This window comes from Miscanthus floridulus, chromosome 11, assembly GCF_019320115.1.
Source record: "Miscanthus floridulus cultivar M001 chromosome 11, ASM1932011v1, whole genome shotgun sequence".
NCBI classification, from domain to species: Eukaryota; Viridiplantae; Streptophyta; class Magnoliopsida; order Poales; family Poaceae; genus Miscanthus; species Miscanthus floridulus.
This window is the reverse complement of record NC_089590.1, coordinates 32,887,399-32,902,850: the sequence shown is the minus strand read 5'-3', so window position 1 is coordinate 32,902,850 and position 15,452 is coordinate 32,887,399.

The window sequence follows — 15,452 nt, the reverse complement described above, 5'->3', positions numbered from 1 at the left end:
TTAATATTGTTCTACAAATAATGTATCTCCTGAAACAAAATTGCTACGACGATCATAGTAATAACATTTACTTACATTTTAATAAGTTAATATATGTTTGACAGATAATCTGTAGTCTGTTTGCTGATGAAACACCTACAAACTCCGTCCTGTAGCTGGCACCTTTCCTAGTAGAACGTTTTAATTGCTAACCTATATTAGCAGCATTAATCCTTTCTATTGTAGCTAAGAAAATACAGTAGATCACAAACGCTACATTTTTGCTTGTATTAACTGGTGGATTAGTAGACCATATATAACATTGAAAACATCATATTAGTCGCACCAATATTGCTACTTTCCTAGCTAGACGACGATGAACAAAGCTTGATGGAAATTATTAACTCCATAAGAGTCCAGAGTCCAGACTAACCGAACAGCTTGTTGGTGCAGACGCCCATCTGATCGAGGTTCTCCATGATGCCGGGGAGCGACTGCGACTCCGAACGGGACATGTCCACGAGGCCGGCAATGGCGGACAGCGTGGACCGGATGTCGTGGATGGAGCTGGCGAAGTCATTGCTCTTGTTCATGCTCTTGCGCTCCGCCTGCCGCAGCGCTTCCTTCTGCCGGACCAGGTCGGCGTTCAGCGCCATCTCCCGCGCCGCCGCCCGCCGCAGCGCCCGCACTGCGAGCACGCAAGACACCGCGGCCACCAGCAGCAGGACGCAGACGCGCGCGAAGACGATCGCGGGGATGCACATCCGGAATCCTCAAATTTACCGAAGTTTTTATGTTTGCCGACTGTAATTTCTCGGATATTCGATGAATAAGTTCGTTGTCGAGTGTTGCGCTAAAAATACTCGGCAAAAAAAAAAACGCTCGGTAAAAATGGGGTTTGCCGAGTGTTTGAGATTTGCCGAGTGTTTTTTTTAACTCGGCAAAGAATTAAAAAAAATTCTGGAAAAGAAGGAGAAGAAAAAAAAAATAAAAAAATAACTTTGCCGAGTGTCCAGATCCAAGACACTCAGCAAAGAAACAAAATATTTTTTCTGCAAAAGAAGGAGAAGAAAAAAATAAAAAAAACTTTGCCGAGTACTAGATCTAGGACACTCGGTAAAGAGAAAAAAATATTTTTTATAGAAAAAAAGAAAAAAAATTTGCTGAGTGCTTAGATGCAGAACACTCGGCAAACAAAATTTACTATAAATCCGTTGGGCGCCCCGCGCCTCCTCTCTCTAAATCCGCTGCGCGCCCTCTTGTCAAATCCGCCGCGCGCCCAGCCGCCCTCCCCCCTCCCGACGTGGTGGCGCCCTCCCCCCTCCCGGCGCGGCCCTCCTCTCCCGGCGCGGCGGTGCCCTCCCCCTCCCTCTCCCAGCGTGGCGGCGCCCTGCCCTCTCCCTCTCCCAGCGCCCCCTCGCCGGATCCAGCTCCTTACCTCCTTCCCCGGCGGCGTGGCGGCGTGGATCCAGCGTGGATGCTCCTTCCCTCCTTCCCCAGCAGTGTGGCGTCGTGGATCCGGCGCCCCCTCCTTCCCCAGCGGGTGGTGGCGTGGTGGTGGTGGCTCGTGGCGGCGGCCGTGAAGCCGGGGAGCGGAGGCGAGACGGAGGGCGTGAAGTTGGGCCGCGGCGCAGAGGAAGGGCGCCGCCGAGGAGACCAACGGTGGCCGGCGGAGACCGGCCGGTGGTGCCTTTTTTTATTTTTCAAAAAAAATTGTTTGTGGTGGCTTTTTTTATTTTTCGAAAAAATATTTGCCGAGTGTATTTTGGACACTCGACAAAGTCTGTTTGCCGATAAAAATTCACCGAGTGTCGGTTGCCGAGTGTCACACTCGGCAAACCCTTTGACGAGTGTCTTTTAGGCTTTACCGAGTGCCAGCGGCACTCGGCAAAGCTCCTGGTTCCCGTAGTGATCGTCTGGTGCGTGTGGCTCCTCTTCGGTTCCTGTGGCTACATTTGTACCTGAGTGCTTGGGCTGCCACTAAGCCCCCCAAAACAAACTTGTACAAATAGTTCTTCAAATCTACACAAAAGCTACTTGTTATGTTATTATTAACGACTAAATTAACAATAATAAAAAAAGGCAATACTCAAATCGTACTGCTGCTGCACGAGGTCTGGCACTTCGACCGTCTAAGGCTCCAATTCAAGCGCGCGGGGATTCGATTGGTAGTGTCGCCACCCCACTGCCCCCGTCGCCGAGGATTTCGCGATAGCATGACGAGTAGGGATGAAAACGGTACAGATATTTTCTGACCGTATTCGAGACCGAATTCGTTTAAAGAGGTTCAGACCTGTCCATATTCGAGTACGGATATTCAACATCTGATACTGTATCTGTATTCGAATACTCAAATCGCATATTTGTGATGTCGATACCCAATAGTATCCTATCCAACATAGTTGATATTATCCGTATTTGAATCCGAATCCGAACAAAAATACGAAATAAATGTAATATCGGTGATATCCATCCATATCCAATCCATTTTCATCCCTGGTGACGAGCGTCGGGTGACTACATATTGGGCTGCTGGCCCATAAGGCAGCCCAACGACATCAGCCCACCACACATCTTAAGCAAGCCAAGCCCAATGGACGGATCAGAGGAATCCGCCAGCGGGAGCTTGCTTTGCTTCCGCCCTAGGAGGAACTCGTCATCGCCCAAGATTTGCCTCCCTCGCTTGACAAATTTCCCCCCTCTGTGCCGATTGGATTGGTGAATCGTGATCATGAGCTTTTTTCCCTTGGAGCGCCGGACGTTTGGACGCCCATGCCTACACTCTGTCTCTCCCCACGCACCTGCATCCCGCTCTCGCCTACGTAGGCCCGTGTCGTCCGGCTAAACATGGGGAGTCCCCGCTCACGCCCCTCTGCTTCTCATGCACATGCACGCGGCCAACAACTGCAGTACGCCAGCATCCAGAAAAGGGGAGGGGTGGCGGATGACCGGTCAGTGCCGGGAGGAGGAGACAACAAGGTGAAGGTGAGGCAACAGAAAAGTGAAGACAGATATGCAATACCCGATCTATTTATGAAACATATGGATGCAAGACTTGCAACATACGTCTGAAGATAGATGAAACATGTGAAACATGCATCTGAAACACTAGCTACAATACTAGATCTACTTTTGAAACATCTAGATGAAACACTTGCAACATACGTATGAAACAGCTGAAACACTCGAAACATGCATGAAATACTTGAAAAAACACCTAAAAATACTTCATATATGTGAAAACATATGCAACATCCAGATGAAACACTTGCAAACATACGTCTGGAAAATGAGATGAAACATTTGGAACATAACACTTGAAACATACGTGTATAGCCGCTGCAACATGTGCAACATTCCGATCTACTTTTGCAACATCAAGATGAAACACTTGCAACATCCAAATAAAACATCTAGAACACTTAAAACATACTCTTGCAACATGGACTTTGCTTTGACGAACGGAGGCACGTCGGTTGCGCATGGAGCTCACTGTGCAGCAGCGGCACAGGCAACTCGCCGGCCTGCTTGCTGGAGAATCCATCGTGGTGACTCATCGGCTCGGTGGAGGCGGTCGCGGCTCGCCAGCTCGATGGAGGCGGTCACGGCGAGGAGGCAGCGTGGTGGAGGCGAGCGAGGTAGACTAGGCCCGGTGGTGGGGAATACGGCGCGAAGGAGGCCGTAGGGGATGGGGCGCAGCGTGGCAGGGGACTGACGGTGGTGAGGTGGAGTGGGGTGGGTGGATGGGCACGGCGACATAGGGAGCAAATGGCACAGCGAGCATCGAGACGCATGGATGGAACGAGTGGATAGAGTCACTAGTCGAGCGGCGCATGCAACAGTGAGCGGAGGGAGGTGTCCGTCCATCCGGACGTCTTAATTATATCATTATTGTTTTCTCTATCGTGGTCGGGGATATATACGTACCAGTTTAAGACAAAAGAACTCAGCCGATTCTGACTCGTATCGTAGCTATGGCACTTTGCTTTAATATAGGCCCATCAAACTAGGACGGAAATCACAGTCATTTCTGATTGAGGCCGCCCTCAAATATCCGTCAAGTTCCACCTCGTTCACAAAATTTCCAATCCAAATGAAAAATGTAGAAACCGGCACGTATGGAATCAACAACGTCTTAGACTCTTAGGTTGGCAGAAAACTTGATCGAAAGAAAAAAAGGGCTTTTTAAATTTTTATACCACCCTCTCGGTTGTCACACATTCAAATAGCCCCCTCCCAAAATCTCCTATAAATCGATTTGCTATATCGTAGAGAGAATTTTTTATAGCTTTGCCAAAACCAGCTTGTGTGGCTTTCTCCCTGTCGTCTTCTCTTTTCTCCTTGTGCCGCGCACTCTTCGTCTTTCCTAGAGCTACACCGCCACTGGTGCCTTTCTCTTCTTCCTCCACCCTTCCTGCTCATCTCCAGCGATGACAGCGCTAAGCCAAAGCCACGACGGGGCGGACTACTGTCAACCGCCTTGGCTGAGCTGTCCGCATGTCCACCCTTGGAACATTACAGCATCACCACGTCGATGTCACGTCAGAACTACTGCACCACGACATCCTCCTCGCGCTGAACCACAACCCCACGCTGCGAAGACGGGCACATCGTGGCGCCCGCTAGGCCATGATGGCACTCGCTGTCCTCGAACTCGTCATCACGCCATCCATGAGTCACAACCGTTATCCGCCTCGCTGAGCTCCATCGTGAACGCAATGATGGCCAACAAACATCCTCGCATTCGCCACCGGCGGGATCGGGTTTAGGGACCGTAGCCTAAGGACTCATGTGTTGCCGATTAAAATATCACACATTTACATACCCAAAATACCATCAACAGGCCTCGGAAAAAGGAAGATGAACATATTTTATTAAATAACAAGTTTCATATATATATGGAGTATTTCTCTATAGCATATGATATGATGGAGGAAATGCAGCCAAGTGGGCCCATACTAGGGGGTCGCCCAACCACCATAGTGGGTCTCATTATCATCTCAATCCTTTGAAGAGCCGAGAAACACGCTGAAAGCATCTAGGCCCCTAGTTGGATTTCGGTGATTAATGACAATACGTGATTACTGTGACTAACGTGTGCTTTGTAGAGCCAATTAAGTTAGGTCACGGTAACGGAGATCAATTGGGCTATCATGATGGTCATGCCCCCATGATGGAAATCATTTCGGTTTTCAAAGGATGGACGACAAGGTTAATGATGGACTAGTTCTAAGTGTCGATTGAAGTTGGAGTGATACTTAGAGTAGTTTAGGACTTTGTTTTTCCTTTGGCCGTACTATTAAGGGGGGTACAGACGGGTAGCTTGACCTAGGTGAGTCTAGTGGGTTGGGTGTGGTACACAATTGCTAAAACTAGCGCTAGGTAGCTCCAAAATAGTTCTTAGATCCAATGGAGCAAACTTTATTCACATATGATCGAGAGTTGGAAGTGAATGGAGGGTCAAATATTGACCGGATGCTGGCTCAGAGTTTGGTCAGTTTATTTGATCTAGGTGAAGTCGTCTGGAAGTGACCGGACGCTGAGAAGTGAAGTGATCGAACGCTGAAGGTCAGCGTCCGATCGACATCAGTAAGGTTCTAGTGAGGGTAAATTGTGACCAGACGCGTCCGATCAGTGCTGACCGGACGCTGGCCAGTGTCCGATCACACTGTAAACACTGGGTTTCGGGGTGAACTGACCAGCGCGTCCGGTCAACATGACCGGAGCGTCCGGTCACCCCGCAGAGGCACATAACGGTTTGTTTTTCAGCCCATGTTATAAATACCACCTTCATTCGTGTGTGGGGGTACTTTTGCTCATTCCAATAGCTGAGAAACATATTAGAGAGTGCCAAGAAGAGCAAGGTCCTAGTGAGGTGATTGAGATTTGAGAATCCCAAAGAGAGCCCTCATTAGTGAAGCAAGAGTAGCAAAGTGTGCATCCACCCTTCTCATTAGGCTTGTCGTGGTCAAGTGAGAGGTCGTGCTTGTTACTCTTGGTGATCGCCATCACCCAGATGGCTTGGTGGTGATTGGGAATTTGGTGATCATCCGGTAGAGCTTGTGGGTGACCCAACTCAAGTTGTGAGCGGTCATGGGTGATTCACCGCGACAGAGTGTTAAAGAATCAATCCGTAGAGAGCACTTGATCCTTGCGTGGATCAAGGGGGAGCTACACCCTTGCATGGGTGCTCCAACGAGGACTAGTGGGGAGTGGCAACTCTCCGATACCTCGACAAAACACCGCCGCGTTCCTTCTCCTCTCTTTACCTTAAGCATTTACTTTGAGCAATTCAATACTTGTCTTTTACATTCCTAGAATTGCCATGCTAGAGTAGGATTGGAACTTAGGGTGCTAAACTTTTGTGCGTTAGATCAATAGAAACACTTTCTAGGCACAAGGGGTTAATTGGGCTAACCATAGGTTTTGATTGTTGCAAAGAAATTTGTAATTAGCCCAATTCACCCTCCCTCTTGGGCATCTTGATCCTTTCAATTGGTATCAGAGCCTCGTGCTCACGTATTTAGGCTTAACCACCTAGAGCAAGATGTCTCACGGGGATGGACCTCCTCCTATCTTTGAGGGAGATGACTTTCCTTGTTGGAAAATTCACATGGAGGCATATCTAGAAGCTCTAGATGTTGGTATTCTTAGAGCCGCCTCACATGGCTTCCCAAAACCTCGGGATGCTACTCACCTATAAGGTGATGAGGTGAACTACGAGAAGTGGAATGCAAAGGCTCGAAACACCATCTTTAGAGGCCTTTGCAAAGATGTGTTTAATCAGGTGAGGAACCACAAAGACGCCTATGCACTATGGTAGGACGTTTGTGCGCTCCATGAGGGAACTAAGAGTGAGCGTGAGGAACGCTATCATCTTGTCATGAAAAAGCTCAACTCTTTTGAAATGCTTCCTAAAGAATGTGCTAATGAGATGTATTCACATTTGAATGTTCTTATAGAGGAAGTCAATGGGCTTGGACTCACTCAAATGCAACCATCCAATGTTGTAAGAAAGATTTTGAGTGTCCTTCCCATTGATAAATATGGGCATATTGTGACCGTGCTTCATCAAGGTGATCTTTCCACTGCTACACCGACATAAATCTTGGGAAAGATCAATGCTCATGAAATGTACATGCACATCATGCCACAAGATGGCTCATCCTCTACCAAGAAGAAAGATAAGGACTTAGCATTCAAAGCTAGCCAAGAGAAGGGTAAATCAAGACTTGAGTATGAAAGCTCAAGTGATGATGAAGTTGATGATGAAAGTCTTGCTCTCATGTTGAAGAAGACCGCCAAGATGCTAAAGAAGCTCAACAAGAGTGGCATCAAGTTTGATGGCAAGAAGAACTTCTTCACTAGCTCTAGAAGGAAGCCAATCTTTGGGATGGATTGCTTCAATTGTGGAGAACTTGGTCATCTAGCACACCAATGCACTAAGTCCAAGAAAGACAAGTTCAAGAATAAATACAACGGCAAGAAAGATGACTCAAGCAATGAAGAAGAAGAAGAGAAGAAGAAGAACAAGCCATACAAGAAGAGAGATGGCAAGAAGGACTTCCACAAGAAGAAGAAGAGTGGAAAGGCATACATTGTCGGTGATTGGCTCACGGACATTGATTCATCTAGTGCCTCATCCGATGATGATAGTGACAACGAGAAGGTGGCCGCAATTGTTATCAACTCTTCATCTTCACCGCCACCACCGCTATCATCCTCTACACACCTATGCCTTATAGCCAAGGGTGACCGCAAGGTATCTAATAATGATGATAGTAGTGATGATGAGCATGCTAGTGATGATGATAGTGATAGTGATGACGATGAATATGAATCACCTTCTTATGATGATCTTGCTAGATTGCTAAAACAATACACTAAGATCATTATAAAAACTAGAGCAAAAAATGAAAAGCTAGAAGCTAAAAATGATTCTCTTTTAGCTAGATGTGATATAGCGGAAAAGGCTAGTATTGAGCTTAAAGAAGCAAATGATGCTATATCATCCAAACTCAAGGAGCTCAAATCTTCTAAGAAAGAGCTTAAAGAAAAACATGATAAACTTGAGAGGACATATAATGAGCTCATCACTAGCCACAACAAGCTAAGAGAAGAATATACTACTCTTAAGGTTAATCATGATAATCTTGTTATTGCTCAAGAATTCTTATCCAATGAGCCACATGATGCTACTAACGATGTTGTTAAGATTGATATAGCTATATCATGTGATGACTTAATTATTGAGAGCATTGAGCAAAGTTCTAGCAGCAAGGGCAAGCAAGTGGTTGAAGCCGATGATTATGATGAGTTTGTCAAGCTCAAGAATGATAATGAAAAGCTCAAGAAAGATCTTGAAGAACTCAAAACCACCAAGTCTATTGTGCTAGAAACTATTGTTCATGATGATGGTTTGATCCTTGAGAATGAGAAGCTCAAAGATAAGAACAAGAAGCTCAAGGAAGAGAAAAATAATGATGCTCTCAAGGAAGAAAACAAGAAGCTCAAGTTGGAGAAAGAGCATCTTAAGATTGGATTGAGCAAGTTCACTAGAGGCAAGCATCTTCAAAGTGAGCTACTAATGAACACCGTCATGAAGATGGATAGAAGTGGCATTGGGTACTTGGCAAACCAAGAAAAGAAGGCTCAAGCTCAACAACAACATAAGTCCAAGCCAAAGCCAAAGAGATATTTTGAGTGTGGACAAGAAGGCCACTTTGCTCATGAGTGCCAAACTCCACCACCACAACCCTTGCCCAAACATGCTAGATCTTTTGCCTTCAATGCTCACTACATGCTTAGAAAGGATTCTAGTGGAAAGATGAAAGTCATGTTCTTAGGTCCTCCCAACAAGAATAGGCCTAAGAAAATTTGGGTTGCAAAGTCACTTGTTGAGAAGATGAAGGGCCCTCAACAAGTTTGGGTTCCTAAAGCTTGATCTCTTGTGTGTAGGTGAACTACAAGACCAGTGGAAGTCATTGGGTTATTGATAGTGGCTGCACACAACATATGACCGGTGATCCTCGTATGTTCACCTCACTAGATAAAGAAGTAGATTGACAAGAAAGAATCACATTTGGAGATAACTCAAAGGGCAAGATCAAAGGATTGGTCAAAGTGGCTATATCAAATGATCATTCCATCTCCAATGTGCTATATGTTGCTTCATTGAGTTTCAACTTGCTATCCATTGGATAATTATGTGATCTAGGCTTCCAATGCTTGTTTATGGAGAAGGAGGTTGTTGTATCCAAGAAGGATGATGATCATGTGATATTCAAATGATTTAGATACAACAGCCTATATCTAGTGGACTTCACCTCCGAAGATGCAAATTTGAAGACATGCCTATTTACCAAAACAACACTTAGGTGGCTATGGCATAGAAGACTTTCTCATGTTAGGATGAGCTCACTCAAGAAGCTAATGAAAAATGATTTGGTGAGAGGGTTGAAGGATGTGAAGTTTGAGAAGGACAAGCTTTGTAGTGCATGTCAAGCTAGCAAACAAGTTGCAAATACTCATCCAACAAAAGCTTTCATGTCAACCGCAAGAGTGCTAGAACTCCTTCATATGGATTTATTTGGACCAACAACATACAAGAGTTTGGGAGGAAATCTTTATTGTCTTGTGATTGTTGATGACTATTCAAGGTATACATGGGTATTCTTCCTTCATGACAAATCTGAAGTTGCATCTTGTTTCAAGAAGTTTGCCAAGAGAGCATAAAATGAATTTGATGTGAAGCTTAAGAAGATAAGAAGTGACAATGGGAAGTAATTTGACAACACAAACATAGAAGCCTATTGTGATGAAGTTGGGATCAAGCATGAGGTCTCCACTACATATACTCCTCAACAAAATAGTGTAGTTGAGAGGAAGAACCAGACATTGATCACTCTTGCTAGAACAATGCTAGATGAGTACAACACCCCCAAAGCTCTATGGGCGGAAGCTATCAACACCGCATGCTTTGCATCAAACCACCTATTCCTTCAAAAGTTCATTGGCAAGACCCCTTATGAGTTTCTTAATGGAAAGAAGCCGGACGTCTCCTTTAGGGTGTTTGGCTGCAAATGCTGCATCTATAAGAAGCACCAACACCTAGGGAAATTTCATAGACGTTGTGATATTGGTTTTCTTGTTGGTTACTCATCAAAGTCCAAAGCATATAGAGTATTTAATCATGCCACCGGCTTGGTTGAAGAAACATATGATGTGGAATTTGATGAATCTAACGGCTCCCAAGGAGCACATGAGAATCTTGATGATGTAGGTGATGAACCATTGAGGGAGGCTATGAAGAACATTCTGGTTGGAGACATCAAGCTTAAAGAAGATGAAGATGATGTACAAGTGATTGATCCACCTTCTTCATCAAGTGTGCCACAAGATGGTGATAAAGATGGAAGAGTAGAAAATGAAGACACTTATGTCTCCCATGATCAAATGGTGGTACAAGCACAAGATGTTGATTCTCCACAACCTCCTCCTCAAGTGGTCAATAGAAGAAATACACCTCTACTATAAGATCATCCATAAGATCTCATCATAGGGAGTCCATCAAAGGGTGTAATGACTCGCTCACAAAAACTTACTTCATTTATTGCTCATCACTCTTTTGTCTCTTGTTTTGAGCCTACTAAGGTACAAGAAGCTCTTCAAAATCTGGATTAGATAAATGCAATGCATGAAGAGTTGAACAACTTCACCTGCAATGAAGTTTGGACTCTTGAAGAGTGGCCCAAAGGTGCAAGAGTCATTGGAATAAAGTGGGTGTTCTGAAACAAGCAAGATGATCAAGGCGTTGTTGTGAGGAACAAGGCAAGACTAGTGGCAAAGGGGTTCTCTCAAGTTGAAGGTTTGGATTTTGGAGAGACCTTTGCACCGGTTGCAAGATTAAAAGCCATCCGTATCCTCCTTGCATATGCATCATATCATGAAATGAAACTTTATCAAATGGATGTAAAAAGTGCATTTTTAAATGGCTTTATTAATGAACTAGTCTATATTGATCAACCTCCCGGGTTTGAAGACCCTAGATATCCTAATCATGTTTATAGGTTGTCCAAGGCTTTATATGGGCTTAAGCAAGCCCCAAGAGCTTGGTATGAGTGCCTTTGGGACTTCCTCATTGAGAAGGGCTTCACCATTGGTAAGGTCGACACCATACTATTCACCAAGAAGCTTGATGAGCATATCTTTATTTGTCAAGTGTATGTTGATGATATCATCTTTGGATCATCAAATGAAGATTCTTGCAAAGAGTTTGGTGAATTGATGTCGAAGGAGTTTGAGATGTCAATGATTGGAGAGCTTACATTCTTTCTTGGTTTTTAAGTCAAGCAAATGAGAGAAGGGATTTTCATCTCTCAAGAGAAATATACTAATGATCTTCTCAAGAGAATCAAGATGGATGAATGTAAGCCAATCAAGACACCAATGCCAACTAATGGACATCTTGACCTAGATGAGGGAGGTAACCTGGTTGATCAAACTCTCTACTGCTCTATGATTGGTAGCTTGTTATATTTGACCGCATCTAGGCCCGACATCATGTTTAGTGTGTGTATGTGTGCTAGATTTCAAGCTAATCCTAAGGAAACTCATTTGATTGCCATAAAAAGAATCCTTAGGTATCTTAAGCACACACCAAGCATTGGCCTTTGGTATCTCAAATGAGCTATATTTGAATTAGTTGGCTATTCCAATTCAGATTATGCCAGTTGTAAAGTTGATAGAAAGAGCACATTCGGAGGGTGCTATTTGCTTGGTAGATTACTTGTGTCTTGGTCCTCCAAAAAACAAAATAGTGTAGCTTTATCCACCGCCGAAGCGGAATACATTGCCACAGGTGCTTGTTGTGCACAAATACTTTACATGAAATAAACTTTGCTAGACTATGGAGCAGTTCTAAAAAAGGTACCTCTTTTGTGCAACAATGAAAGTGCGGTAAAACTTGCAAATAATTCGGTTCAACACTCTCACACAAAGCACATAGATATCCACCATCACTTTCTTAGAGATCATGTTACAAAGAATGATATATCACTAGAAGGTGTAAGGACCGAGGATCAATTGGCGAATATCTTCACTAAACCGCTAGATGAGGCAACATTTTGTAGATTGCGAAATGAGCTCAATGTGCTTGATTTTAGTAACTTCACTAAAAAATTAGCTTGTGTTGTCCCTTGCATTGCATTGTAATATACAACATGTTTAATGTTTTGTAATGCATATAGGGCTTCTCTAACATGGTTAAGATAACCACCGAAAAGCGTGTGAAGAAGCTTAACCTTGGATCAAACTTGACAAGCAACTAGATTTACTTACAAGTATTGCATTGCATATGCATGAATGTTGTTTTGTCGTTTGTCTTTAAATTGCCCTCTTATTGCCTATTTTCTTAAAAAGAATTATAGCCTAAGGCAAAATATTTTGAAAAACTTGAGGGTTTGAGAGAGGTCACTCACATCAGTCCCAATTGGTGTTTATTTGGATCTTATTCAAGTTGGGACTTGATTGGGAACAGGCAACACGAAGAACTTTGAAGATTTGCTGGAAAAAGAGTGACCGGACGCTGCACCAGACTCTAAAGTCCAGCGTCCGGTCAGTTCACAGGAGGTGAACTTGCTGCGAAGGAGTGACCGAACTCTACATTTCAGCGTCCGGTCAGAAGGCGTTCCAGCGTCCGGTTGTGTGGAGAAGACAAAGGCTGTATTGACCGGACTCTGGCTGTGTTCGGTCAGTGTCCACCGAACGCGTTTGGTTGTGATTCCAGAGGTTTTAGACCTCTCTAGAATCGACCGAACGCTGGGTGACAACGTCCGATTGCTGCCATTGGAGCGTCCGATCAATAGGAGTCATGCGGATTTCATTCTCCTTTCTTCTTTCCTTATCCAACTCCATCGGGGGGCCCTTATAACCGTCACGCTGTCATGCCTAGCTCCGCATCCATGCCTAACCCTAGCCGTCAACTTCGCCACGCCGCCCCGAGCCGCCGTCTTCAGCATCGAGCATCCACCGCGCCGCAATGCCCTACTTGCACCGTGCTGCTCCCGCACACCGCCCGTGCCGCCTCCACCATGCCGTGCCGCCCTGCTCGCCACAGCCGTGCTGCTCCCGCATGCCGCCCATGCCACCTCCACTGCGCCGTGCTGCCATGCTCGACACAGCCATGCTGCTCCACATGCCCCACGCTCCACCAAGCCTGAGCCACTATGCTGTGCTGCCCTAGTGCCGCTATGCCCATGCACAGCCTCTCCAACACCGCCGAGCCTCTGCCCTAGCGCCACCCTTGCCACAGCATAGCTCTAGGGCCAAAATTGCATCGCTCGGCCGTCGCACCTCGCCGGAACCCTAACCCTAGCCGATCCGGTGGTTCCCCGTTCGTACCTCATCTCGTCGATTCGTCGGTTCGTCAGGTAGCAAGCCCGTGTTTCTGTTTTGTACCTAATTGCTTGCTTTCATAGGTTTTTCGTATCTCTAGATGCATAATTAAAATTATTTGTATTTTCCGATCTATTCCATCGTGCAGCAAGTTGGTGTTGTTGAGGTCTCAGTGGCAGTTGTCAGTTAACTCAGGGCCAAGCTCGCGAGTACGGATCGAGGCCAAGCCTTGGAAGTGACAGTCGGCAGTTGTCTCTTGTCAGCGACAGTTGTTCTCTTTAGATCCAACCGATGGTTCGCATCAAGAATGTTAGGGGCGGTCCGAGTGATGAGGATCCGAGGCGTCCACCTCGCTTGCCTGCAGATCCTAAAGGCAAGGCGACAAAGAAGACTGCAACAAAGAAGAGCAAGTACCTAGATGTAGAGACAGCTAGAGCAGCCATAGTTGCAGAGGTTGTAGAGCGTGCCGAGAGAGGAGGTGCTCGTAGTGGAGTCTAGATTGCAGATCAGCTTTCACCGGAAGCAAGGGCTACACTTGAGCAGGTTGAGCGCCTTCATGGTGGTCCACCTAGGACTCTCATGATTGGAGGACGGCATGTTGCCATCGATGAGGATCAGCCTCAGGGGGAGTCATAGCAGCAAGCACCGTCAGCAGAGCATACTCAGGAGGGACAGCAGGCCGAGGAGACAGAGCAGGCACCTCAGCCATAGCTTCGCCGCTCTGGTCATACCCGTGCTCCAGTCACGCCGAGGGTGGATACACAGTGGAGGGGTTCTCATCCACCGCCGAGACCACAGGGTCCGCCTCCTATGACACACTTGGACTTGAGGGCCGCAACGGCTAAGCAGGTGCAGCAGCTCAGGTTTGTGGAGTTTGAGCAGTGGTTCCCGCCGAGGAGGGATGATAGAGCATCAGAGGACTTCTACACACCACTCCAGGAGGATTTCTACAATGCATATCTTAACAGTGGAGCTGTATTTAGACCTCAGAGGGTGTGCAACATTGAGTCTATAGTTGCAGCAGTTGGAGAGCACATTCGCCGCTACCTTACATATCTGCCAGGGCTGACAGACTTGATTGGACGGACAGGATTATATGTTCCATCTTGGGTCCATCAGTTCTATGCTACTCTATGGATTGACCCACAGCATAGATACATTCACTTTGCATTTAGAGGCAGAGATTATAGGCTGACGAGCACTAGAGTCAGGGAGATACTCAGGCTTTAGGAGCAACCTATCAGGTTACATGATGTTTGCTATAGACAGACAGCGCCTCCCAGATGCCCTCATGGCAGTATAGTGCCTCCCATAGATTTGGATCGCCACTGCTTCAAGGAGCCTTTTGGCGAAGGGTCGAGCAGGACTCCTAGTGATCTGACTCCTACAGCTAGAGTGTTGGATGCCATTATGAGGAGGACCTTGATTCTGAGGATGGGGTATCGCGAGGGCTTGACTCGCTTGCAGCTATGGCTTCTCAACTCCCTGATGCAGCAGACCGTATTTGACATTTGGGATCTCCTTCTTTCAGAGATGGAGGATACTATTGCTGAGGGGTTCAGAGGTCATCGACAATTGCCCTATGCCCATTGGATCACATTTCTTATTCACAGGGCAGTTACAGTGAGGTTGCCTAAGATGTTAGCTAAGTATAGTGGTGCTACTACAGAGTTTCCTACATACAACCTAACTTAGATGATCCGCCATAGTACACCACAGGCACCTAGTCAGCAGTGCCGTCGTCCAGATGTACCAGAGACTATAGCCTAGCAGGATGCTATTATCAGGGATATTGCAGCTACTAAGGAGGAGCAGCTTGCTTAGCAGGAGGGGATGGTTGAGAGCGACCCTAGTGACAGCTTAGACGAGGACTACTAGGACATTCCTTAGATGCCTGGACGTCAACATGATCATGAGGCTGGCAGCTCTAGTTCAGCTCCACCTACACCGTAGACAGACCCCGCTCTCCTTGCTATACTTGAGCGGATGAGGCAGGATCAGGCACGCTAGGCTCAGGAGACCGCTACTACATTTGCTCAGTTCCAGACTCGGTAGGACGAGTTCCAGCGACAGCAGCT